Source organism: Mirounga angustirostris, unplaced genomic scaffold (genome assembly GCF_029215605.1).
Source record: "Mirounga angustirostris isolate CCGP_5_RB_7025 unplaced genomic scaffold, mMirAng1.0.hap1 SCAF_13, whole genome shotgun sequence".
NCBI classification, from domain to species: domain Eukaryota; kingdom Metazoa; phylum Chordata; class Mammalia; order Carnivora; family Phocidae; genus Mirounga; species Mirounga angustirostris.
In genome coordinates this window covers 37609121-37635515 of record NW_026991721.1, presented here as the reverse complement: position 1 = coordinate 37635515, position 26395 = coordinate 37609121, and the positions used below count along the sequence as shown (strand labels likewise).

The 26395-nt window shown below is 48.7% G+C and overlaps 1 long non-coding RNA gene and 1 other non-coding gene across 2 annotated transcripts in view; both read right to left on the bottom strand.

Moving 5' to 3' along the window:
* Positions 1 to 1528: 1528 nt before the first annotated feature.
* LOC129046352 (uncharacterized) overlaps positions 1529 to 26395 on the bottom strand; it is a 31960-nt gene continuing 7093 nt past the window's right edge. Inside the window, exons 2-3 of the long non-coding RNA XR_008507480.1 lie at positions 7784 to 7993; positions 1529 to 2776 (exon numbers count right to left, since the gene is read on the bottom strand). This is a non-coding gene — a long non-coding RNA (uncharacterized LOC129046352). The remainder of the gene's footprint in view (positions 2777 to 7783; positions 7994 to 26395) is intronic.
* Positions 2334 to 2468, bottom strand: LOC123858123 (small nucleolar RNA SNORA1). The gene has a single exon (XR_006794079.1). It is a non-coding gene; the product is annotated as a small nucleolar RNA SNORA1 (small nucleolar RNA).

Sequence of the window (26395 nt, the reverse complement as noted above, 5' to 3'; positions counted from 1 at the left end):
TGTGCTACCTGCTGGGGGCCCAGAGACACAAGGCTCACCCCAACCCAGGTGAACTCAGTCTGGAGGGAGAAAGAGAAGTCCTGTGTTTCCTGGATCCTAAGATGACACTGATTACAAAATACTTCATCGATTCAGCAACAGTGTTTCAGGAGGCAAGAAATACTCCCAAATTAGTGAGGAGCATAGATTGTCAGAACCATCCTGATTTTAGTAAAGTAAAAATGGGACCACCTGCTTGTCTTTGAATCAAGGAAGTGGAGTCAGTCAATGCTCAGAGTACCAGGTGACAGGGGCTGTTACAGGGAGGGTGTTGGAGAGGTTGTGATTGTTTCTGCCTTGGCAGGAGGTCAGGACCCTAGAGAGGGGACATCTGAGGAGTAGTTTACATGTTATGATGAGGAGCAGTACGCCAGGCCAACAAGTCAGGAAGGGTGTTGTCAACAGAGGGAACAGCCCTGGCAAAGGGGCAGGGTATATACTTATCTGCAATGGCTACGGTATGTGTAGAGGAGCAGACAGAGGTGGGTGGACAGACAGAGCAGCCTGTGAAGTGTCTGGAATGCCTTGCCCAAAGCCCACTTGATCTAGAGCAGAGAGTGAGAAATGAAGCCAGTAGACCAAGAGGGAGAGAGCCCCAGCCCCATTCAGAACAGGGATGCCTGAAGCAGACCAGCCACTGCAGCTCCTCTCCATCAGCGGCTCCCAGAATGGGAACACAGATGCCTGGCAACCAAGAGATGGTCTATTTAAAACCACTTGTGAGTTAGTTCTAGAAGGCACACTGAGGATGAAGAGGGAGAGAAGGAAGGAGCAGGTCAGAAGGAAGAAGCTCTGAGGGGGAATGGCTCTGTCCCTGCTGAGCACACTGTGGGATTTGGGACAACTCCCTGCCTCTCTCTGGGCTCCACCTTCCTCAGTACCCAGTAGTGGAAAACCATGTGGGTGCAGAAGCCAGTCACATAGGCTCAAAGCTGGACTCCATTGCTTATAATCTGTGTCCTTTGGCCAAATTATATAACCCATGGGTCTAAGTCTTCTCCTATGTAAAATGGGATAATAATGGTACCTACCTCTTAGAGTTGCTGTGAGGATTACAAGATAATGCATGCAAAGCACTTTTAATAGCACCTGGCACATGCGAAACACTCCAAATCAGCTATTGTGAGAAATGGTGGTGGTGGTGTTGATGATGATGATGGTGGTGATGATGGCGGTGGTGGTGATGATGGTGATGATGATGAAGAAGGTGGTGGTGGTAATGGTGATGATGGTGATGAAGGTGATGATGATGAAGGTGGTGGTGGTCATGATGGTGATGGTGGTGGTGGTGATGATGGTGATGTTGGAGATGATGATGAAGATGGTGGTGGTGATGATGGTGATGATGGTGGTGATAGTGGTGGTGGTGGAGATGATGATGATGGTGATGAAGATGGCGATGGCTGTGTAGGACTAGTTAGCGGGTTTTAAACCTTTAAACCATGGAAACTTTCTTCCAACTTATTTGGAATGTCAATGTGCAAGAAAGGTTCCACTGAGCTCTTTTGGTGGAGGCAGGAGACCCTGAGCCCACGCCATCAGCATCCCCTTTCCCAGAGCTGTCTCCCTGCCCACCTGGAACCCTGAGGCTCCAGAAAACCAAGGTTGAAAGCAGGTGTCCCAGGGGATCTTTGAGGTCCCTCTCAGCTGCTCCTTTTATCTAATTTTTCCTTCTGTAGCTTGAGTGTACATCTGAAAAAAGCTATCTGTACAGCTCAAAATCATTTTCCCAAAGCATCAGCTAAGCCAGGCCCCGGGAATAGTCCAGTAAAGGCAAAGCAAAGTGAACATTCGAGCAACAATCCTAACTGCAAACACCCACAGCCAACCAGATACCAGCTCCACAATTTTTTAAGTCAATAAAAAAATTTTTTAGTCAATAAATTTTTATTTAAGTAGTTTTACATGTTATGATTCATTCTACTACCCATCAAAGTCACCTAGTTCCTACAAAATCTGAGTCGACTTATCTTCAAGATAGGCCTTTTTGAAAGATCTCATGTCGACACCCCCTCATCCCCCACTGTCTGTCAGTCAGCCTTGTCACAGTTCTCTTCATGAGCTTCTTTTCTTTTCACTGGAATATGGACATAGTGATGACATACTTCATCAGTTTCCCACCTAGCATCTTTGGACTCTAGTTTCTTCTAATGATTCACCTTAGAGCTCTGGAAGTCGGATTGCAGAAAGTACATTGCTATTTTGGCTAGTGATCTAAAATGTATTATTCCTTAATACATTTTTAATATGGAGGTCATTTACTTCCAATATTCACTCATGACCTTAGCAAAAAAAAAAATTACAGGTCTCATCGTCACCATTGCAATACATTTACTGAGATGGAGGCACGGTCTATGTTTCAGTTTAGCTGCATTAAGAATTTCTGGACACCGCAACCAGCAGTGCCCGTTCTCCTGGAGAATGAGGCTTCACCTCCACATTTTTAAAGATAAGTTACGCAGATGTTACTGTCTCCACTGGTCAGTTTGGGTAGTTTCCTGTCCCTTTGCCTCTGGACCGTTGGCTCAGCCACTGCTTGGTGTGTGTTCACCATGGTTGTCTCTTCTCTGCTAAGGGACTGCATCTTGTTCTTTCACTTCCAATCCCAAGCACAGGGTCTGTGCTTAGCAGGTACCTGATAAATCAACACTGGATTGTTGGAATGGAACTGAATCTGGACACCTCTATGCGGTCGACTCCAAGCCGGGTTCAACGATGACCCATACAGTCTTGGATCCTGAGCACACAGAAGTTAATGTCAGAGAAGGAAGATAAATAAGTACAAGTGTGATAGGGTTCCTAACTTACTGTTAAGAAATAAAACTCCAAAGCCCAGGGTAACTGTTGTGGGGCCCTAGGACACCCGAGAGGCAGAGGTTGCCTTCAGGATCTGCTGGGGCTTGGTCTTGGAAGGACCCTGGAAAACTTTATCTGGAGGTCCTTATATAGACCTCCAGGACCTCTTCACTTCCTGGGAGCCCAGAATCCCTGTGCAGCCCTGCCTGACTGTTGCAACATGAACAGAAAGCTGGCCCCTTGTTGTGTACATTGTTTTCATTGCGCATGTACTGTAGACATTGCCTCTTAATGTCCACAGCAGACTTTGGAGGTTACAGTGAACCAAAGCTGGGAGAACAGGCCCAATCCCTAGCCTGTCATTCCAAGTCCATCTTCGCTGACTGCTCTCTGCATTTCCTTAATCTGCATCTGCCTCTGGTCACATGCATTGGGCTTGTTGCTCTCCTTCAAACACTCCCACCCCTTAACAATCAGGTTCTTTCTTCGTGACATGCCTTTTCCTGCACCACTACTCCCTTCCATGCCCACTGAGCTCCTACTTATTTTCAAAACAATCCCAAATGCCACCTCCTCCAGGAAACCTTCCTAGATCTCTTCAGTTGGAATTCTTTTATTCCTCTTGCTCCTGTCCCCCCACAGAACTTATACAGCAGATATGACATTCTGCTTGGGTTTGAGTTATATCTCTTACTTCAGTCACTGTGTTATGAACTTGACTAGAGCAGAGATTTTGATCTTACTGGCCTTTGTACCCACATGTATATGGGAGGTCTATGGATTTTGGCTTCAATTTCTAGGTCTTTCTGGGTATGTAAACTTAGACAAGTTATCTAATGTGCCTAAGTCTTAGTATTCCAGTCGCAAAATGGGGGTAAAAACAATCTTCCTCATAAACTTATTGTGAGCATTAAATGAAATGCCTTGTATACAGTAATAAGGAAAATTATGTAATAACAATGAGAGCTAATATTGATTAAGTACTTACTTAGGCACTGATTGAAACTCTTTACCACTCATTTAAAACATAGATCTGCAGGGTACATGGGTGGCTCAGTCAGTTGGGCATCTGCCTTTGGCTCGGGTCAGGATCTTGGGGTCCTGGGATGGAGTCCCACATCTGGCTCCCGGCTCTTCGATGAGTCTGTTTCTCCCTCTGCTGCTTCTCCCCACCCCCGCTCATGCTCTCCTTCTCTCTCTCGCTCTCAATAAATAAATAAAATCTTTAAAAAAAACATAGAGGCATCCCTCATACCCTTCACCCAGTTTTCTCCTTACATCTTATAATTGTAGCACAGTATCAAAATTAGGAAATTGACGTTGTTATGATGATGTGTTTGTAGGTATGTGTGGTTTCATCACTTGTGTGGATTTATGTCACCACCACCACAATCAAGATACATATTTATTGGGGCACCTGGGTGGCTCAGTCAGGTTAAGCGTCTGCTTTCGGCTCAGGTCATGACCCCAGGTTCCAGGTATGAAGCCCCGCATCAGGTTTCCTGCTCAGCAGGGAGCCTGCTTCTCCCTCTCCCTCTGTTGCTCCCCCTACTTGTTCTCTCTCTCTCTCTGTAAAATAAATAAAATCTTTTAAAAAAAGATACAGATCTATTCTATCTCAACAAAAACCTCCCTTATGCTCCCCCTTTATAGAAATACCAGCCTCCTTCCTTCTACCATCCTTAACTTCTGGCAACCATTAGTAGATTCTCCATCTGCAGAATTTTCTCATTTCAATGGTGTTATCTGAATGGAATGACACAGTATGTGACTTTGTAAGATTGGATTTTTTTTCACTCAGCATAATCTAGCCAAGTTGTTGTGTGTATCAATAGTTCATTCCTTTGTTGTCACTGAGTAATATGCCATGGTATGGATGTACCATAGTTCAACCATTGAAAGACATCTGGGTTGTTTCCCGTTTGGGGCTATTACAAATAAAACTGCTATAAACATTCATGTATAGGTGTTATTTGAACATAAGTCTTCATTTCTCAGGGATAAATGCCCAGGAGTACAGTTCTTGGGTTTTTTGAGAAAGAGTCAGTGGTTTCCCAGAGCAGCTGTACCATTTTACATTTCCACCAGCAATGTGTGAGTGATTCAGTTTCTTCACATCTTCACCAGCATTTGTTGTTACCACTATTTTTTTTATTTTAGCTCTTCTAATAGGTGTATGGTGGTATCTCATCATGGTCTTATTTTGCATTTCCCTAATAGCTAGTGATGTTGCCTACCTTTTCACGTGCTTATTTTCCATCTATATATCCTCTTTGGTAAAATGGCTTTTCGTGTCATTTGCTCACTTTCTAATTGAATTGTTTGGTTTTTTAATGCGGAGTATTGGGAGTCCTTAAATACGCTAGATATGGGTCCTTTGTTAGATATGTGGTTTGCACAATTGGCTCATGTAATCCTCATAACATTCCCATGAAGAGGATACTAAGATTATTTCACTTTATTAGAAGAGGTGGTTGAAGAACCAAGAGGTTAGCACGATGCCCAGCACATAGCAGATGTTTAGTGAATAATCACAGGGAGCTGTATGCAGATGGAGCTCAGACTGAAGGCACATACAACTCCCGGTACTTTGGTGGAAGTGGTGGAGCTGCTGGAGGTAAGGATGAGAAGATGCAAGTTGAAGCCAGCAGTGAGTAGGGCACTTCATACCTGACCATCAGCCCCATTTAACAGAAGGCTGGAAAGGTGAGGTACAAGCACGAGAACAGACTTCTCTCTGTCTGGAAGTCCCAGTAAACCTGCTAAGACTGTTCCTTCTTTTCGTGTGCATCCTACCTCTCTCCTGTACTGCAAGTTTAATGGACAGCTGGCCAGTTTCCACCTCGGGGTCTTGTTTACAAGGAAGGGGACTTCTCCCATGCCTGCCCTTCCCAGGGCGCTGGGAAGCATAGGCCAGGAGACAGAATGCCCGGTGCTGGTCCCAGCCTGGCAGTGCTAGTGTGGGAAACGGGTGCTTAACTTCCCTGAACTTTCCATCTGCACATCTGTCAGATGGGGGAAGCAATAGGCATTAGCGGGCAGCCTGGTTGTGCGGATTAAGTGGAGTGCAGAGGTCGAGAACAAGGGCTTTGGTAACACACATGGGTCCAGCATGGAGCTCTCCCCTTTCTGTAGGTTTCTGTGTAAGGTTTCTCTGTAACCTTGATCAAGGAGCTGAAGTTTTCTAAGCCTTGGTTTCCTTATCTGGACAATGGGGACAATCACAGTTCCTACCTTAGAGGGTTCGGGGGAAGATTAAATGAGATGATGCATATCAAGTATTTACACAGATCCTATCTCAAGATGAACATGATTCCTACAAACTAACATTTATTGAGCACTTACTTTGTGCCAGATCTGCTTGTCTTAAGTTGGGTTCATCCAAAATAAGATTAGACACCAGACAAGGATATAGATGTAAGAAGTTGATTTGGGAGGGGGCCCCAGGAAGCAGAGGGAGAGAGGGGCAGGGAGACGAGGAAGGGAGTGCTTCTGTGGGCCACTGAAGCTCAGCCCCACTGGGCACCCTCTGAGAGACTGGGAGGGAGATTCTCAGAATCATTGCATGGAAGAAGTGTTAATCCACCAGCTCCCCAGTCCTCAGAGGCTGAGAGTTGCTCCTGGGGTATTCACTTGGCCACGGTTTACCTGCCCTGTGCTTGGGCTAAGTGTATTCCCGCAGCCAGAGAACACCCTCAGGAGAGAGACTCGGGATGTCATGGGGCATGCGGGGAAACTGGACTGTCTCCAAGGGGACATGGGTGGTGCTGGCAAACCGGGCTCCACTGCCTTAACCACTTACAGGATTGAACTCACTCCATCCCTACAATAGTTCTATGAAATGGGCATGATTTCTATCCCCTGGACAACACAGTTCCCAAACACGCTCCCACTAAAGAAATGCAGCTTCCACAACTCCCACAAGACAATACTAATCCGTACTCTGTGCAGTGCACTCTGAAGTTTTCTGGTTTTGGTTTTTTTTTTTTCTGTTTTTTTTTTATCATGTTATTTTTAAAATGCTATTTGTCACCCACTAAACTGTTTCTGTAACCCAGTAATAGGCTGCAATCCACAGTTTTGGAAACGACGGTGCCCAAATGTTCTTTTTCATAGGACGGTGTGGATGGCAGTGATGATGTCATAAGGCTGGCATCGGGCCTGGTGCCCAGAAGGTGCCCAGAGAATGTTGGTTTCCTTGCTTGCCTTCCTGGCAAACCAGAGCCTGCGAGCAGCTGCCTCCCCAGCTTGCAGACCGAGGCTTGGGCTGGCCCTGGTGTGTCTCGTACTCTGACCCAGACTTGCCCCGGTGGGGTCTGCACAGCCTCCTCCCTGGAGATGGGCACCATCTTGGGCTGTGACCTTCAAGTCACCAGCTCCCCAGAAGCCAGCCCCTCCTTGGGAGGCGAGGTTATGCCCTGTCCCCACGACGCTGTCACTTCCTTCCCCTGAATCTTTCTGAGTGAAGATTGTTCCCCTAATCAGGATGGAGACGCAGCTCATTACAAGCTGGTGAGGCAACGGCTCTGTGCTCCCGGCCCGAGACAGGCTGTCTGGGAGCTTGGCCAGCTTCCCGCTGCCCCGAACGCCAGGGCAGTGGCCTCAGCAGAGCCAGCCCTCTGGGTTTGTTTGCCCCCTTCCCAAGAGACAGAGGCAGACAGACACTCTACGAAGACCTCCATGGCTTCCACTATCGCAAAAGCCCTGCTCTGCTCAGATGATGAGTTTCATCCAACACTCAGCGCTGCTCCCGAGAGCACTGGAACAGCACCTATAATAACAGCCGGCATTTACTGAACATCCGTCACGCACTGACACTGTGCTGAGTGCCTTCTATGCAGTTTGTTGTGTAGTCTGTACTGCAAACCCGCTAGACAGGCATGATTATCCCCACTTCCCAGACGAAGAAACTAAGGCATGGAATGTTTGGGTAAGTTGACAAGCTCACCAGGCAGCTAGAAGATGGTCACACCCAGCTGTCCCCGCTGACTCTACACCCGCTCACATCACCATGTTGCTTGCAAGAATGTTCCCCTTTCTTCTGGGTTCCGACCTTGGCTTCCCTCTGTGTGGTGGCCAGGTGAGTTCCCACGGGTGACATCACCTCTCTGAGCCAAGAGCGCTCCTCTGTGATGCAGTTCCTGATGGCACCTCCTTCCTAAGGCAGTTAAGAGGAGTAAATGAATTGATGTGTATAAATGCATCTCTTGGAGCTCCTGGTAGGTTAGAGGGGCTCATGACATCTATTTATAAAGGAGCCAATTCAGCTCTTTTCCCACTGACTCGACAGTACCCTGCAGCCATTTCCCAAAGGCATGATGTCATCATCCTGAGAGGGATGGCAGCCCATCCAGAAAGCTCCATGTGCTCCTAGGCTTCTGACACTTGTCCCTTGTCTCGCCCCGCTGCCCGGCCATACCGTCTTCCCCGGCAGAAACCTCTGAAATGACTAAGATCTCTTGGAGGACTATGAAGAGGCCATTCATTTCCTCTAACAACAGACCCCTCCGCCCGGAAACAGGGGAATGGAGTGGTGGCCGCAGAGCCTGGTGCCGAAATCCTCGTTAGCCACAGTTCAATTACTGCCTGCGCTATAGGTTTTAATAACAGTAAGTCCCAATTAGTTGCTTGTTACTTCAGAAATAATGACTGATAGTGGCCCTTTGTCTTTGTCTTAATTCTAGCTTCATTCTCAAGCTGCAGCAGTCTAACTGAAAAAAATTGAGGTTCCGGGGGCGCATGAGGAATGTTTGCACAGAACTGTGGGTTTAGCTGGGGTGCATGGGTCTGTCTGAAATGGCCGTTCATGGCCCCTGAAGATACCTCTGCATGGAAAAATCTGGGGCCTTTATCTTGAGCGAAGGATGTGAGATGGGGTTCTGCTATGAAGGGCAAGCGGGTCCGAGACATGTCACTGCCGCACAGAGGGACCACAGTGCTGCTGGCCTCCAGTTGTGGACCGTGCCTGCATTCTGGCCCTCCGCTGCCCCGGGGGGCCGGGCCCCGGTCACCAACCACAGCAGCGGCAGGCACAGCCAGAGGGCAGAGCTGCTTTTCAGTGCGAGGAGGGGCTGTGCCATTTCCTCTGCGGGGACAGAGCCCCAGTCTCAGCCACACTTCCGATCTGCAGTCTAACTGGGCCGTCCTGCCACCGCGAGAACTTGGAAATGCCAGGGGGACCTCAGAGCTCTCATTGCACCTGTGGCTGGCACAGTGATCAGCCGTCTGTGCTCCTTGGGAGTTGCGCGCAGGTAAGGCTATCCGCAGCTTTGTTCCGGGCAGGACGGTCTCCTAGCTTCTGGAATCCTTCTTTGGCCTGACCTGCTTTCATGCTGCTTTGCCTTTTTAACTTTTATCCTGTTGCACCTGTGAGAATATTGTAGCGCCCAGGAGCTATTGTCTATTGAAACTGTGTGGTCATTACAGCTAACACGTGTTGGTTACTTATTATATGCCAGATCCTTCTCGAGGTGCTTTAGACATATTTACTCATTGAATCCTCACAGACAACTCTCTGAAGTAAGTACATTTATTAGCATCAGCCCCGATTTGCAGATCAGGAAACCGAAGGACACAGAAAGGTCAAGCATTTGCCCAAAGTTACCCAGCATGTCGGTGGCATAGCTGGGGGATTCCTTCCCAGGCGGTTTGGCTCCTCGGCCAAGCTCTTGCCCACTAGGTAATCCTGCCTCTTATTAGAGGAACCTGAACCACTGGGGAACAGGGTGCATCTCAGTGCAAATATCCCCCCTGAATTTTCTTGGATCAGTTCTGAATAATATATTCTTTAATGGCCAGGGGGTTTTTTTGGTTTTTTGGTTTTTTTTAATTCTTGTGCTGATTTTTCACTCCACCCGTGTTCTCTGAAAGCTTCTCCCCATGTGGACCTGGCCGGGCAGTTCCAGCCAGACACCCTCTGTTCCCAGTGTTTCTGTGGCTTCAGTGATGAATAAAATGGGCAGGGAACCTTTTGGACCCAGCCCAGGGGCTGTGACTCAAGCCGCCCTCCCTGGGAGGTGACTGAGTCCCCTTCCCCATTGTGCTGGCCTGGTCTCAGCCCTTTTCAATGTGTCCTGTCCCTGTTCCCTCGTGCCCATCTTGTCAAGGGAAGAAGTCACACAGCTGAGCCAGGAATTTGCTTTTTTCCCACCATGTTCTTTGGTCTCTTTCCTCCTGAGCATCCTTTTCAATGAAATTACAAACTGTTCGTCTGGAGGAACCTGCTGAAAATGCATCCTGTCTCTTGTTTTTCTTCTTGCCTCCTGTTCACTTAATCCACCAGCCCAAATCCCAGTGCTATCTTACTGTCAGTAATCGGGGCTCTTCTGTGTTTGGAAGCTCGTTTGGAAAACCGTGTCCACAAGGCAGAAATGCTCCACTTCATCCTGGACACAAAGGGGCCCTTTGAAGGTGCAGAGGGTTTGGGATTAAATAAGTAAGCAAACAAGCATGGTCTTTGAGCGGAGGCATGTGGGCAGTGGGAAGAAAAGAAAACAGCCTCATGAAACCTGGCCTCAGTTTACTTCAACAATGGGAGCTTATTTGTGCGCATTCTATTCCATTCTATGCTCATGTCCCAGAGTTACAAGGAATGCCCCTGCAGTCTCCTCCAGAGGCAAGGGGGCTCTTGCCAGAATCCCCTGATGGCCAGTCTTTCTGGAGGGTCAAGTGAAAAGTGGGCTGAGGGGCTGATCTGCTTGAGGAACCACATGGGGGGGTGCCCGTCCCTCTGTCCCGTTCCTGGGAGTTTCCCCTTCTGTCTGAGGGCTCCTCTGTGCCTCTCTTCTCTCTAGCTCTTCTCCTGACAGCATCCAGAAAAATCTGAAGGCTCAACAGGTAATATCTCGTCTTTTCCTCTCTCTCCAAACTGATCCACTTCTTAGCTTCCAAACAGACCCCGAGGGAGGGACCGCCATGCCAGTCGTTGACTTGGGAAGTGACACCACGGGGTGCTTATTAACCAGTTCACATGTCTGTCGCTGGAGGGGTGCTCCTGGCGTGTGAGCAGGCCAGAAGTGCTGGCTTCTCCCCGCAGAGGGGCACTGTCCCTGCTGTGAGTGACCACTGGCCTGGGCCATCAGTGGTGCCAGGGTTCTGCAGTATCTGCTAAAGCACCCAAAGCGTCTGACGCCACCACAAGCACGGGATGAAAGAATAGCCATGGCCAGGATTTACCTCTAACCTCTAACCACTTGTGTGTTTATTAATCTGATTCCCCCAAAGCCTTGGAGGTAGGGCTGTGGTCTTTACAGTGAGCTGAGAACATGGATTCTGGGAGCAGAATACAGGGGTTCAAATCTCCTCTTTTCAGCTGAGCAGTTGTGTGACTCAAGCAAGCTACTTAGCCTCTTAGAGCCTCGGTGTCCACACCTGCAAAAGGGGGTGAGGATAGTACCTATTTTATCGGGTCATTTTGATGGTCCAGATAGCGGATACATATAAAAGCACTTACAACAGGTGTTCAACACATTAGATGTTCAATAAACACTAGCCATTGGTACCATTCTACAGATGAGGAAATTGAAGCTCAAGTTGGTCATCATGAGCTCAAGGTTGTACAGCCACCAAATGGTGGACGCAAGACCTGAACTCGGGCTCCCGCAGCAACAGTCACCACTTTTCCGCTCTGCCATGTGACTTGGTAATCATGCATATGGAGAAAGCACTTTAGAAATTATAAAGTGCTCCACACATGCTTTGGGTATGTGCTGATTATGTCTTGGTCCTTGTAACAGCAGATACAGTCTTGTTCTCTTAAGCGCTCCAGTCTGGTGTTTGAATTCTGCTATCTGTCATCGCTGTGGAGTGGGCACTGGGCACAGAGCCTGGCTGGATGTCAGCTAAGTGGATGAGTTGCCAGAGGCCCCAGGACAGGCCCCACTGATGCCCCCCATCACAGCTCCCATCTTGGAACTTCTGTTCAAGTCAGGCCCTCTCTGCCCTCCTCCAGGGGCAGGTGTTTCCTCTCCCTCCTCCCAAATCCCTGCACCCCCCCAGTCAGAAGTCCTCCCTGCTCCGCACTGCCTTCTGCCTGTTCCAGCAGTCATCATCACCCATGCCACTGCTTCCACACTGTCTCCGTCCCCTTGCATCCCCCAGCACTGACCTCCCCCCTCCCTGACCATCGCTCTTCTTGCTCCCACTCCCACTCCCATGCATGCCCCATCACATGCCCCCAATGAGTGACTCACTCCCCACCTGACTCCAAGTTCAAGGGCAGAGCTGAGTAGCATTCATTCCTTTGTTCATCTATTTATCCGTTGTGGTACCAGCCACTGTGCCCCATTGGGTAATTGGGAAATTGGGATGCATACAATAAGATCATTCCATGGCTAGAGGAGCCCAGTCTCCAGGGAGGATGGCATGCACGCATCACGAATGATGACAATGAATCTTGACGGGGACACAGAGCTGAAGGAGCCATGAGTCTAGGCCTCTTTCTCCACATGGTGGAGTCAGGGAAGACTTCACAGAGGTGACACTGGAGCTCACCTGTTAGATCAGGGTTGATTTGGCTGCAAGGAAAAGCAGCCTTCTCAAGGAAAAGCCAGGTCGAAGAAAAGTAGGGCAGAGAGAGGATGGATATGGGAGAAATACTAGGGAACCTTTGGAAGCAAAGAGCAGGACTTTCTCTGTGGGAGCCAGAGAGTCGTCAGGACCTCTGGTCTCCTCTGTGGTCAGTGTCCGTCCTGCTCCTCTCTCTCAGCTTCCTTCTCCCGCACAACCCCATGCAGCCCAGCTCTGAGCCTGTACGACTTTTCCCCACTAGTGCCCTGTGGCCTCACCGACACTTCCCAATGCTTGTGACACTGACCAGCCCAGCCTGGGCCACCTGTCCATCCTTGGTCCAGTGAGCTCTGGCCGGGGAAGCAGGGGCATCTAAGTATAGAAGGGTCACCTCAGACCCAGCAGGACTGGGAGGCAAGGCCTGCATCTCTACAGTAGTTTTGAAAGGGAGTGTATTAATTTCCTGGGGCTGTCATAACAGATGACCACAAACTTGGTGCCTTAAACAACAGAAATTCATTCTCTCACAGGGGTGGAGGCCAGAAGTCCAAAGTCAAGGTGTTGGCAGAGTCCTGCCCCTCCGAAGGTTCTGGGGAGATGTTGGTCTCATGCCTCTTCCAGGTCTTGGTGGCTCCCATGTTTCCTGGCCTGGGGTCACATCACTTCAATCTCTGCCTGTCTTCACGTAGTCTTGTCCTCTGTGCCTTCTCTCTATATTTTCCCTCATGAGGACCACTCATGGTTGGACTCAGACCTCACCCTAATCTAGGCTGATCTTGGTCTTGAGATCCTTAACTTAATTACATCTGCCAAGACCTTTTTACCAAACAAAGGTCCCCATCACAGGCTCTGGATGGACATATCATTTCGGGGGCCACCATTCAACCCACTCCAGTGATAGTCTGACACATGGATCAAGCTGAAGGAACAGCACGAGTGAAGGACCACCACCCAGGGGACAACGGTACTCTGCTGCTCCAGGAGCTGGGGGCTTGCTGATGGCAACAGTGGGACCTGAGGCCGGGTGGGACTGGCCCACGAGAGGCCTTCTGTATGTAATAGCAGCTTTGCCCTGTGGACAGCAAGGGCTCACTGGTAGTTCCTGAGCAGTGAAGGAGCATCATATGATCTGTGTTGTAGGCAGGTCCTCCTGGGCACAGCCTGGGACTGTCTTAGAGGGGGACAGGAATGAGGGAGATAGTTATTCAAGAAATAGTTGCAAAGCACTTACTATGTGCCACACATGTTTCTGGAGACTTAGAATAAAGCAATGGAGAACAGGAATTAAGCTGCTGCTATATTAGGGCTTAAAGTAGAGGAAGGAGAAGGGGAAAAAGGAACCTATCCCCCAGATTTATAATATTAACCCACAATAAGAGCTAAAAAACAAAATGAAGCAGAGAAATGGTTAGAGTGCTTAATGAAAGGTTTTTATACAGGAGGTTCAAGGAAGACCTCTCTGATGAGGTGACATGTGAGCAGAGCCTGAAAGAAGTGAAGGAGGGAGCCATAAGGTTTCTCAGGGAACAGTGTTCTAGGCAAAGGGAACAGAAAGTGCAAATGCCCTGAGGCAGGAGTATTCTTGGCAGGTTCAAGGAATAGCAAGGAAGAGAGTGTGGCTGGGAGCAGTGAGCAAGGGGAATAGAGGGAGGTGATAGCTTCAGAGAGGAGGTAGGGCCAGGTCCCATAGGACCTCCTGGGCCCTAGTGAAAACTTGGCTTTTATTCTGAGTAAAAGGGTTTTAAGCAGAGAAACATAATCTGACTTAAATGTTTTAAAAAGACTACTCTGGAGGCTGTGTGGAGGAGAGATAGGGGGTCAGGCGGGGAGAGTTGTGTAGGTTACTGGAATTGTGGGGAGGAAAGATGACTCTAGCTTGGAGCAGGGTGTTGGTGGTGGGCCGAACCAGCCAGATTCTGAATGTACATTAAACGTGGAATTGATAAAATTTGCAGATGCATTGCTGGTAGAGTATGAGAGAAAAAGGGGAGTAAAAACATGACTCCAAGGCTTGGGGCCTTGAGCAACTGGAAGGATGGAGTTGTTGTTTACCGAGATGGGGAGCCAGGGAAGGACTGGGGTGTGCCGGGTGGGATCAAGAGGTTGGGGGCATGCTAGTTACTGGTGGTTTGGGACATACTAAGTTATTGAACTCTGCTTTGTGCCCAGCAATGTTCCAAATACCTCACAGGTATTAACTCCTTTGAAACTCACAGCAGCCGCATGAGGTTCATATGGTAATATTAGCCCCACTTACTGGTGACCACACTAAGGCTCAGAGAAGTTAATTACCTTCCCCCAGGGTGTCCCAGTGAGTGAGCCCAGATAGGTTCCTGACCACTACACAGGACTTCCACTGCCTTCTTGAGAGGTCAAGGGGAGGAGGCAGGGCAAGGGATATTTGGGAGAAACACACCCAGAGGAGATGCTGATAGGCCTCCACCCAGGCTCCCCACGGCTCCCCCATTCTCATCTAGATCTTTGGGCCTGCAAGAGAAACTCCTGGCCCTCCAGCGCAGCCCCATCTAAGATTCTCTCACGAGGAGGGTAAAGGAACACGCCTCCATTGCTGATTTTAAGTGTATTTACCATCATTCCCTCTTGTTTTGTTTGTGAAAAACCCGGCTTTGTTTCTCTCTACTTAAAAAAATACACCGCAGGGGGAACAAAATGGCTTGGTGGAAATGTTTAAGTTTCCGGGTCCAAAGTCATTTCTAAATATTATTTTTAAGAAAGAAAAGAATAATGAAAAGGGGCTGAGGCTCTGCCTAGCCCAGAAGGCCCGAGCAACCGAGAGAGCGGGTGAGGCAGAGAGAGTGGAGGGGCGGGGGGGGGGGGGGGGGGGGGGGTTGGGCGCAGGGCCCAGCCTCGCAGACAGAACCTTCCTGGCAATGCTACCTCCTTTGCTGTTTTGTTTGACTGGAAAGGGTTCATTCTGGAGGCCGCCTTTTTCTGAGGGCTCCTACTGAGGACCCTGCAAAATGGGTCATTTCTCGTTAGCTTCACTAGAGTTTGATTCACGGCCCCGGGCCCAGGTGGTGCTGTGTCCCCAGGATGCCCTGTTCATGTGCCGTCCCCAGCAACCTGCTGCTCATCTTGGAATCTGTCAGGGGGGAGAGCCAGCCGATTATTCCAGGAAATCGGGGTCTGTGTAATCACAGCAATTGAGACCAAAGCAAAAGATTAATGAGAATTAGCGAGAGGTCTGCATTCAGGACTGGTTCAGAATTCTATAATTTTATCTGTTTGAGTTCCATTTAAGTACTCGTAATTGCTCAGAGGCAGTTCAGCAGAGATGAAGGAGGGGGGCTGGCTAGCTTTATTAAAGAGTTGGGAATAATTTGTGACTGCCTTCTTGGCAGCACAAGCCAGACTCCTTTGTTTGGCTGTCAAGATCCTGCACCGGCTTATTTGCTTTTTTGCTTTTTATTTCAAAATGTATTGGATATTGGATACTATCACGGGCCAGGCAATTCGCTGGCTACTTTCTCATTTGTTGCTTTATTTAATCCTCATCCTAATCCTGAAGTCTCAATCTTTAATACTCACTTATAGATGAGAGAACTGAGGCTCAGAGAGTCAGCCTGCCCCGGGGGTCACAGCTGCTGAGGTCAGGGTGCCAGGTTCTGTGTCCAGTGCTCCTCTGTGAGTCCCCCCACCGCCGTAGCACCTCTGTCCTTTCCACCTTTCTCTCTCTTATCTGCCCTCCCACCACCACCTGAGTCTTGCTAGAAGTGCAGAGCCTCAGGCCCCACTCCAGATCCACTAAAAAGAATCTGCATCTTAGCAAGACCCCAAGTGATTCAGAGCATACACCCTGCAGCTGGAGGGGCACTGCTCTAGCCGGTGTACTCCCTTCATCCCCACGGCCCAGGTCCCACGTCCCAGACCAGGGAAGGGAGCAGAAGTCTGCCCACAGCTGGGCTCTATTCCCCTCCTCGCTGGTGAGAGGCCCCCTCTTGTTTTGTGTCCTTTGGGGCCTGCTGAGGGCACAGCAGGGAAGTGACCCCAGCTTCACAGCCCTTCAGCTTTTGCTCAGATGGGCCCCTGGGCGGTGCGTGTGATGCCCAATCCCGACTTCTTTCCCACATCGCCCCTTGTCTGCCCCTGGCACTGGGCGCCCTCCTGGCCCAGAGCAGAAACAGGATGATTCCTTCTTAGCTTTCCTGCTGCCTCTGCAAGGCCCGGGGACCAGTTCTGCATGGCAGCTGCACCTGGTGAGCAGGGAAGCATTGCCTTTTTAGGCAGAGCTGGGCCAACTGTCGTTTGAGGTTGCAGCCCAAGGATGACAGGTTCTACATTTAAGTGTATCTGCTGCTACTTGACCCCATCCTGAAGGCTTCCTGCCCCATCAGCGGATTGTACTTCTTGCTCCAAAGGCAAGAGTAAGTGGCTACTTGGCCTCAAAGGCTGACTTCTCCACTCACGGCTTCAGCTCTTTCCCTTACAAGCCTCGGAGCCTCTGGTGAATGGGTAGGCCGGCCTGAGAACCCTGGTGGGGGATGAGAACGTAAACAGGTCCATTGAGCAGGATGCAAGATGGGAAGCTCAGATTACAGACTTCTCATCACAGCATGGAAGAGAGGCTTCACGCCTAGAGGGAACCAAAGGAAAAAAATATTTCATGCCTCTTGGAAGCCTTTCAGCAGAGATTCCTCCACCAAGAGAACTGCCCATAGAACCTTCGTCTTATCTCTTTACCATCCTTCATTTTGACACTAGATCAGGGGCTAAGTGCAAGAGCAACCATGTAGTGAGAGCTGTTTCTCTCGGGGGGCTGTGCTATCCACAGAAATGCAGTGTCTCCTGTGTACCCAGAACTACCCTATTGTCGCATTTCACAGATGAGGAAAAGAACAGTAACAAACGCAGGGACCACAGCCAGTAGGAGGCAGTATTCAAATCCAGCTTTTGGCACCTTTCCACATCACCGTGTTCTACTATGTTCTACCTCCCAACAGAGCAAATGGGCTCTTTTAGGACTTTTCAGAGCTCCGTTCATCAAATAAAAGACCTGGGGTCCTTCTTGTAGGATGTATGTTTTAACTGTAAAAACGGAGGTACATTTACAAATGGTAAAATGCCCTTGGGCCCACTACCTCTCCCTGGGCCCCCACCTCATGCCCCCTCATGCCCTGTCCCTCACAGTACCCGGATGCCAGCTGAAGACCCACAGATGTCACTGCAGAAAGGAAGGACAAGCAGAGCAAAGCCAACCGCCTGGCGGTGCTTATTAGTGCGTGAACACAATGATGCCCTTGATGTTTTTCAGAGGAAGGGGTGTGCAGGCCAAATCCACTTCGGCATGTGAGCCCCTCTCCACACAAAAGTTCGATAGAGAGGAGGAGAGCGTCCATTTATTTTGAGGAAACCTGTCCTGTGTCAGCCATGATCTGGGGAAGAAAAGATGTCCATATGCCATATGGGCAAGTCCCATCACACACACACGCACATGCACATGCACACGCACACACAGAGTCTGGTTGTACTGACACTAGGAAATAAAAACTCCATGAGAAACAGTTTCATCTCTCTTCTGAAGCCAGCCGCGTTGGTTTCCTACTGCTACTGTAACAAGTTACCACTAACTTTGTGCCTTCAAGCAACACAAATATATTATCTTCTGGACGCCAGGATCTAAAATCAAGATGTCAACAGGGCTTTTGGAGGTGGTAGGGGAGACTCTTGCTTTGCCTTTTCCAGTGTCCTGAGGCTTCCCACATCCTTTCTGGGGGGCCGGGGAGGGGGCTGGCCCGCAATCCATCCCATCATGGGGACCTGTGTTTTCAGGGCTCCTTCCCCTCTCTAGCTCTCCCACCTCTCTCTTTCACCTTTAAGGGCCCTTGTGATTACATTGGGTCCACCTGGATAATCCAGGGTTATCTCCCTATTTTAAGATCCTTTACTTAGGGGCGCCTGGGTGGCTCAGTTGGTTAAGCGACTGCCTTCAGCTCAGGTCATGATCCTGGAGTCCCTGGATCGAGTCCCGCATCAGGCTCCCTGCTCGGCGGGGAGTCTGCTTCTCCCTCTGACCCTCCTCCCTCTCATGCTCTCTGTATCTCATTCTCTCTGTCTCAAATAAATAAGTAAAATCTTTAAAAAAAAAAAAAGATCCTTTACTTAATCACATCTGCAAAATTTCTTTTGTCATGCAGAGTAACATCTTCCCTGGTTCAGGGAAGTAGGTCATGGAGATTTCTAGAGGGCCATTATTCTGCCTCACACACCAGCATAGGCCTTTGCAAAAGTAGATACCACATGAAACTGATTAATGAATTAATAAAATTCAGGCATATTTTAGTCATTTGCGTTACTACGAAAAGGACAGTAACCAGTTCTGAATATAAAATTGGGACAAAGATTGAAGTTGACAAAAGGGAAAGGAGAGGAGGGAGAAAAGGGCATTGCAAAATACATTAAGAACAAGTGTGTAGACACACAAGTTAAGAGACTTGTGGAGGGGAGAGAGAGAGATTTGAAGAGAGGGCGGAGGGACGGAATGGTGTTCCAAGTGGAGGGGACAGCATGGGCAAAGGCCTAAAGGCAAGATGGAGCCCCGAACAGCTCGATCCTCCTGGTGTTGGCGCTGGTGGTTTGCAGGTTGGTCTCCCTTGGTAGATACTGAGCTCTTTGAGGGCAGGGACCGTGTCTTCACTTCTGCACACCCCTGAGAACTTAGCAAACAACCTGACCCCTGCAAGCCTCCTCCAGCCTTAACTAGGGAGGCGGTTACCGTTCAATATCTAGGATTAATTGAACAATTGATTCTTGGCCATGTGAGCCTCTGTGTTCTCAAAGATTCTACTCCTGCTCTACTTTCAAAGCCTGAGTGGAAGGGAGAAGGCACTGCTCAGGCTGTCCACATGGGCTCTGGTGCAAAGATTTAAACTTGGCTTCCGTCACGGCCAACTCAAACCCACCAGCAATAACAGCTAGCCCTTAGAGAGCTCTTACCACTCACCTTCCCAGCAGTCCTGCCGGCTGGGAACTAACATAATCCCCATTTCACAATGAGACCACTGAGGCGGGGGCCTCCTCTTCAGATGCCCCAAATCAGGTCTGACAGTTGCTTCTTGATGGGCTGCCGTCTCTTGGCCAGCAAGAGGCAATCCTTCATGTGACAGCAGTGACGTCCTCAGGGACATGGCTGAGAATAACAGGGAATGTTGAGCTCTCCATGTGGGGCTTTAGCCAGGGAGCTCATCTCAGTTCCTGAAATAAATCCCTTCTTTAGTCCATCTGCATGAGTTTAATTCCATCATTTTTTCCCTTCATGATTCAACTTTATTCCAAAAGGGATGTGCGGAAGCTTAAAATATATAAGCTAATGCAAGGTAATAACCTATATACAATCAAGAGAGTCAGAGGAAAGGAGGAAAATAAAGAGGGGGGAAATGAAGAAATTGTTTCTGAGGCAATGCGTGCCATAGGCTCAAACATACTGCCTGGATGTGGGCTGTAATTGTGGCTCTGAGCTTTCTAGAAAATAGACTCTCTTCAAAGTCCCAGGAATCTCCTATTGCTTTATAATATGTACATAACACAGCCTCTCACAGGTAAAATGCCTCGTCGCTTGGAGAGCTTTGTCATAGCTTGCCTACATGCAGTTCTTAAATGGCGGCCTTCAGTCTTAGAGAGGAAGCCCAGCGATCACCCAGTTTAAGAACAGATGTTGGCATTTATTCTTTGTAGTTCCATCAGTTGGGTGGCTGGATGGATGGACAGATGGATGGATGCAGTGGTAAGAGCCTGAGTCTCCCTGCCTGTGTGCATGGACATTAAGTACCACCCCCTTCTCCCTCTGGGCTCAGATCCAGCCCCTTCCCAGATTGGAGGGACCTCGCCGGCCAAGTTCCACAAGGGACTGAGGTCCACCCAGTGTCTGAGCTGAGGATGTGAATGGAATGGGAGACTTTAGGAAAAGAGATGTGTTTTTCATTTTTCTTTTTTATTATTGTTCTGAATATGTCTTCCTGTTTCTTTTCCCAGCCTGTTTCTGCATCAGACAGGCCTTGGGTATGGGTGGATCTCCTGGAAAGTGCTGCCCTTGGTCTCCCAGGGTTGGTGTGTCCTATTGTTTACTAGGTGGTGGGGAGCTGGCCATCCCATGCCCTGCCCAGGCTGTAGTCACGATGTCATGATGTGGTGGGAGGGCATCTGAACTGTTATTGAGATCCAAGCCTGGGCCCCACCAGCAACCTTCCCTTGGACTTGGGGGCTTGCTACAACTCTCCCAGCCTGGGTTTTGCTGGGTTGAAACAACTTTGTGTGGTAGTTAAGAGCCAAGCTGCCAGCATTGGAATCTCTGCTGTTTACGGGCTGTATGACCTTTGCAAGTTAGTGAACTTTGCTGTGCTCTTGTTTTATCAATAATTGTATTACTTACCTCAAAGGTGAGGAATGAGGATTAAATGAATTAATTCATGTGGAGCGAATAACGTAGTGCCTGGTCCATTGTAAGCAACTCAATAGATGTGACATAAGATGAGTAAAAATTGCCCCCAATTGCCTTGCCCACCTCTTAAATTTGCTGTAAAACTCAAATGAGCCATTTATTGATGCAACAAATAATTACCGAGCACTTTCTACCTGCCCCACCTGGCCCTAGGGCCTAAAGGTGAGCTGCCCGCCTTTGGGGCCCTTTTGTAAAAGGGCCTGCAGATGTCAAGTTGTACACATCAGTGGGAGGGCTGTGGTCTCACCCCCATTTGAACCTCCGAAGCAGAGGTCTTCAAAACATGACCCAGCAACGCAATCCTTCTTCAACTGGAGTTTATGCAGAACCCCAGTTGATAAAACAAACAAAAACGGGGTAGCTCTGGCTGGGAGGAGGGGGGATGGGGGGGTGGAACTGCCCTGCTGCTGGCTCTGTGGCTCTCCGCTCGGTCCCCAGGCCTGGTGGCCCAGAAACCCCTTGGTGACCTAGAACACGGTTGAAACCCTTGGACCTGGAGTGGCTTATGTCTGTCTTTGGGCTCCACGCCTCTCTCTCTCTCTCCCCGACCTTAATTAATAAAGCTTATTCTTAGAGCAGTTTTATTTTCATAGCAAAAATGAGAGGAAGTACAGAGAATCCATATGCCCCCGTATCCCCCTGCATCCCCACATATAGGCAGCCTTCCCTGCTATCAACTTTCTGCACCAGAGTGGTACATTGTCACCCAAAATGCAGAGTTTCCATTAGGGTTCACTCTCGGTACCCCATTGTCTTTTTTTTTTCTTTTTTTTAAAGATTTTATTTATTTATTTGAGAGAGAGAGAATGAGAGACAGAGAGCACGAGAGGGAAGAGGGCAGAGGGAGAAGCAGACCCCCTGCTGAGCAGGGAGCCCGATGCGGGACTCGATCCTGGGACTCCAGGATCATGACCTGAGCTGAAGGCAGTCGCTTAACCAACTGAGCCACCCAGGCGCCCTACCCCATTGTCTTTTAAACATACATTCCATTGGCCTGATGGGTATACGTCTGAACCCTGGGGGCCCCAGGCACCCAGCTCCATGGGCCAGGTGGCAGAGCTCATGCTGAGTGGAGGGGCCTGTGGCTTTCCTGTTCTCCTTAGAGCCTCTGTCTGGAATTTCCCTAGGCTCCTTTTATACAATGGATGGCCAAGCCCTCCAGGCCACGGATTATGATCAGAACTTGCCCCCAATGTGCCCTCTGTTTTTTGGAACTTTTCCTTAAAGACCCCTCAGGCCACCATAAAGTTCTCATTTTTAACATTTTAACACCCAACATGGTCCTCTCCTTCGTGACTTCTGGACTACCTCCTGGACCATCTCTTCATGCTCAAAATAATGTCCAAAAGAGAACCATAATAGAGTCACCAGTTGGCTGCATGCCCCAAGCTAAGGAAGACTCAGAGTTCATTGCCTGAGAGGCTGGGATTGGTAGTACCCACTTGACTGTTCTGGCTGACGTCCTTGACAATAAATATATACTACACACACACACACAGAGTTTTTCAGCACTTAAATGGATTTACAGTCATATCCAAACTCCACTTGGCAAATTTTCCTCCTGTATAAAATGGGTATAACATAGTACCTCCTCATACAGTTGTTGTGAAAGTCAAACAAAATAATACATGTAAAGTGTTCAGGACAATGCCTGGCCCTGAGTGAATATTCAATAAATATTGGTTGTTGTTTTTGTTCTTATTGCTATTACAAATGCATTTCACACACACACACACACACACACATATTATGTTATATCAAATATTTCTGAGACATACAATGCTATAAGGAATCAGCCCTTCGTGTTGTGATGGGCACGGGGTGTTCTACCCAGCTAATGAATCGCTGAACACTACATCAAAAACTAATGAGGTACTGTATGTTGACTAACTGAACATAATACAAAAAAGAAAAAGGCATCCGCTCGGAAAGGGACACATCAAAGGTGACAATGGAATGCTTCGTGTCATTATTACCTGTGGTGGTGTGAGCTTAATCACACTAAAGCCTTCATGTATTGAGAGCCTGTAATGTACTGGGCACGGCACTTCAAATGTGATTTCAGTGACTCTTCTGAAAGCAGCCATGAGGGGAGGCTTGTGGGGTTTTTTAGGTTTTTGTTTTTTTCCTTTCAGGAAGTTGAAGCCATAAGCCTATCAGCTGGAGGCTCCAGCTGCCTCTGTATCAGCCACTGGGGGATCCTGCTGTCCATACAGCCCTTGCCCCGACCCTGTCAGCAAAGTGCGGGCCTCCCCCCACCCCACACGTGCTCTGAGCTGTTTGTTTTCATGATCCCCACTTTATCTGACAGCCCACACGTAGCTACACAGCTCAGGGGCATCTCTCCTGGCTGCAAAATTTTTATAAGCAGGACACAGTGGAAACATTGGCAGGATCTTTTCCCCTGTTTTCCAAAATATAGCCCTGCACACTGGGGATGTGTCCACATTTAGGCCTATGTGTCCCTGTCGGGGTCCAGAAGCCCAGGGCATGTGGCGTCTGGGTATTTATATGTGTGTGTGTGTGTGTGTGTGTTTAGTGTGGGCCCACCTCTCTTTATCAGTATACAAAGATGACCATTTCTGCCTCTGTGTGTGTGTGTGTGTGTGTGTGTTTGGAAGCCTGGGTCCATGCCCACCTCTCTCTCTCCCAAGGGTGTCCACAGACACGTGTAAACTATCCCTCTCCTCTGTTGTTGAGACTCTCCTAGGACACTCTGGCCCGTGGAGCAGGGAGAGCTGGGAGAGGGAATGTTTAGTCTGGCAGGCAGGCAGGCCGCTGGAGACTCCCTGTGGAGTGCCCAGGCGGGCGAGCCGGGCCCCAGGGCTGTTCCAAGTGCCCCGGATGGTGAGGAAGACAGGCCTCTCGGAGGTGCAGGACGCTCCTGCTGGGCACTGCTGGGCTCACGGCAGCTCCTCCAGCATGAGTACCAAGCCGGCTCTTAGACAACCCCAGTCCCATTGAGACAGGTTCCTGACTTCTCTGATTTTCCTTTTCTTAATTCTTTGCAGTCCTCTTAATTCTTTTCATTGTATTATCTTGTTTGACTTTCACAACAACCGTATGAGGACTGAATAGATTTTTGTGCTGGATTGAAGCTGGGTTAGCATCGGCATGGACAAAGAGCATGAAGTCTGGGGTCTGGCAGAACTAAGACTGAGAACTAAGAACCAAGACAGCGCTGGCTTGGCCATAAACCAATCACATCATATTGAGATGGGGACGGTTACTAAACTTCTGAGCCTCAGTTTCCTTGTCGGTAAAATAGGTGTAAAAACATTACGTTGCAGGCTTGTTCAGGAGCGCAAGTGATGAGATCTATGTCAAGCACTTAGTAGGTTCTCTATTACTTCTTGTCCCCCTTTGCTTTGTGGAATTCTCCGGGTAACAGCTTTATGACTGGACCAGTAGGGCAATGCCATGAATTTCTAGTAAAAGAGCTATTTATTTCTGGTGACCTAGTTAAGGGACAGAAAAGAAGGCTCAGCTTGGCCAGTGGCTTCTTTTGACTTGTTGTAACTTGAGTTTAAGCCCTGATATTCAATTTTAGGGGGTGTTAGGAGGGCATTTTAGGAGGATGGTGGCAGCTGGAGGAGGGGCAGGATGGAATTTCTGCCGAAGACGCGCACCTGCCTTCCCAACAGGAGCAAGGTTTATGAGCTGGTAACCAGCCCACGGGGAATCAGCGGCTGTTCCTGGGCTGGTGGTCGGGGCGACAGGCTACTTGCTGCATCTTTGTACAGTGCTCTGATGCTGTGAGGCACTGTTCTAGGCAGTGGGCATTCTACACTAAACAAGCCCTGCCTCCAGCCACTTCCACTCCGGTGGACAAAGACACAAAAGAAACCCAGGAACCAAGAAAACCCATATCAGCTAGTTTGCAGAGCAGCAAATGCAATGAGAAAGATTAAATATGGTAGTTGTGATAAAGAGTTAATGGTGAGATGCGGGGTGCCACTTAGATGAAGTAGTCCTCGGAAAAGTCCTGAGGAGATAGCTTTGGTTCAGACCCGAATGATTAAAGGCAGCAAAACAAAGATCTGGGGTGGAGGTGGGGAGGAGGAGGAGCTTCTAAAGCCCTCCTCTTCTTCAAAGTCCAAGTCCAAGTCCTTACAGTGTCTGTCAAGTCCCTGCACAGTCTGACTTGCTTCTCTATCCCTCTCCCCCAGGTCATTCCACTCCAGCCATACTGGCACACATCTACCTCAGGGCCTTTGTACTTGCTGTCTATTCTACCCAGAGCATATTCTCATGGATAGCCACCTGGTTAATTCACTCCCTCTTTCAAGTCTTGCTTAAAGATCACCTTCTCCATGGGCTCTGGATTCTCCCTTACACTGATATTTTTTTCTCTCAGGCATCATCTTCCAACATTTATTTACTTATTTATTGTTCATTGTCTTTCTCTCCCTCCTAGATAATAAGACTCATAAGGGCAGGTTTTATAGGTTTTATTCTTTGATGTAAACAAGTACCTAGAACTGTACCTGGGATATAGTAGTTACTTAATAAGTATTTGTTGGATGGATGGTTGGATGGATGGATGGATAGATGGATGGGTCCCTGGTGACTCAAGGCTCACCCTTATCATCAGGAGAAGCAGTGAGCATGGTCTGAGTCTCTACCATGGGCCTAGCCCTGTGCTAAGCTGTGGCAATGGGGAGCCCCAGATCTGACATGCAGATGGACTGAGCCCCAGATCTGACATGGAGATGGACTGGACAAAGAAAAATCAGCTGAAAAACCTCGAGTCAGGCTGAAGAGAACAAGGCTCTGAGGGGAGTTACATGGTCTGAGGACCATGAGAAATCTGAGAAGGGGAGAGTTAGGTTGGGAGAGGGACAGAAACAAGTAGAGTGAGGAGGAGGATGGCCTCCCTGGGACCCAGAGGAGAGAGATCCATCTTGACTAGAGCTGAGGAGTTGGAGTGGCAGGAAGAAGATGGAAAGATCCACCACCCACACATACGGGCAGACACACACAAACACACACACATGCCTGACCACACATTCTTAAAATGCAGTCTCAGATGTCTGGCTGTAGAAGCACATTGATGTTCCCACAGACCTGAGTTCCTATCCTGTCTCTGCTCCTTACTCAATATGTATCCTTGAGCAAGTTACCTAACAGTTCTGTGCCCTGTTTCTGATCCTGGGCTAAATATTCCCTACTTCATGAGAGTATCGTAAGGCTAAAATGTGATAATCTAATTATAAAAACAGGCTTTGGAGTCAGGCTCAAGTTCAAATTCTGTTTCCAACTTTTACAAGCTGTGTGTCCTTGGCAAAGTGACTTAACCTCTCTGTTTCTCAGGGTTGTTTTTTTTTTTTTTTCATTATAAATGGGAATCACATCAACCTTATAATAATAGTTATGGAGATGAGATGAGATAATAAATGGAAAGTGTAATTGCTGTCATTTATGATATGAAAGGGCTCAGCACATAGTAGGGCCTGGCGCATAGTAGGCACTCAGGTGCTAAAAGCATATTTGAAAAAGGCGAGGCTGGCTGAGATTATAGGATCAGTTGGGGGCCAAGAGACTCACCTGCCTACGGTGCTGGGCTAGGGCTTCGTGGGCCCGGGGGCCACGCTGGCC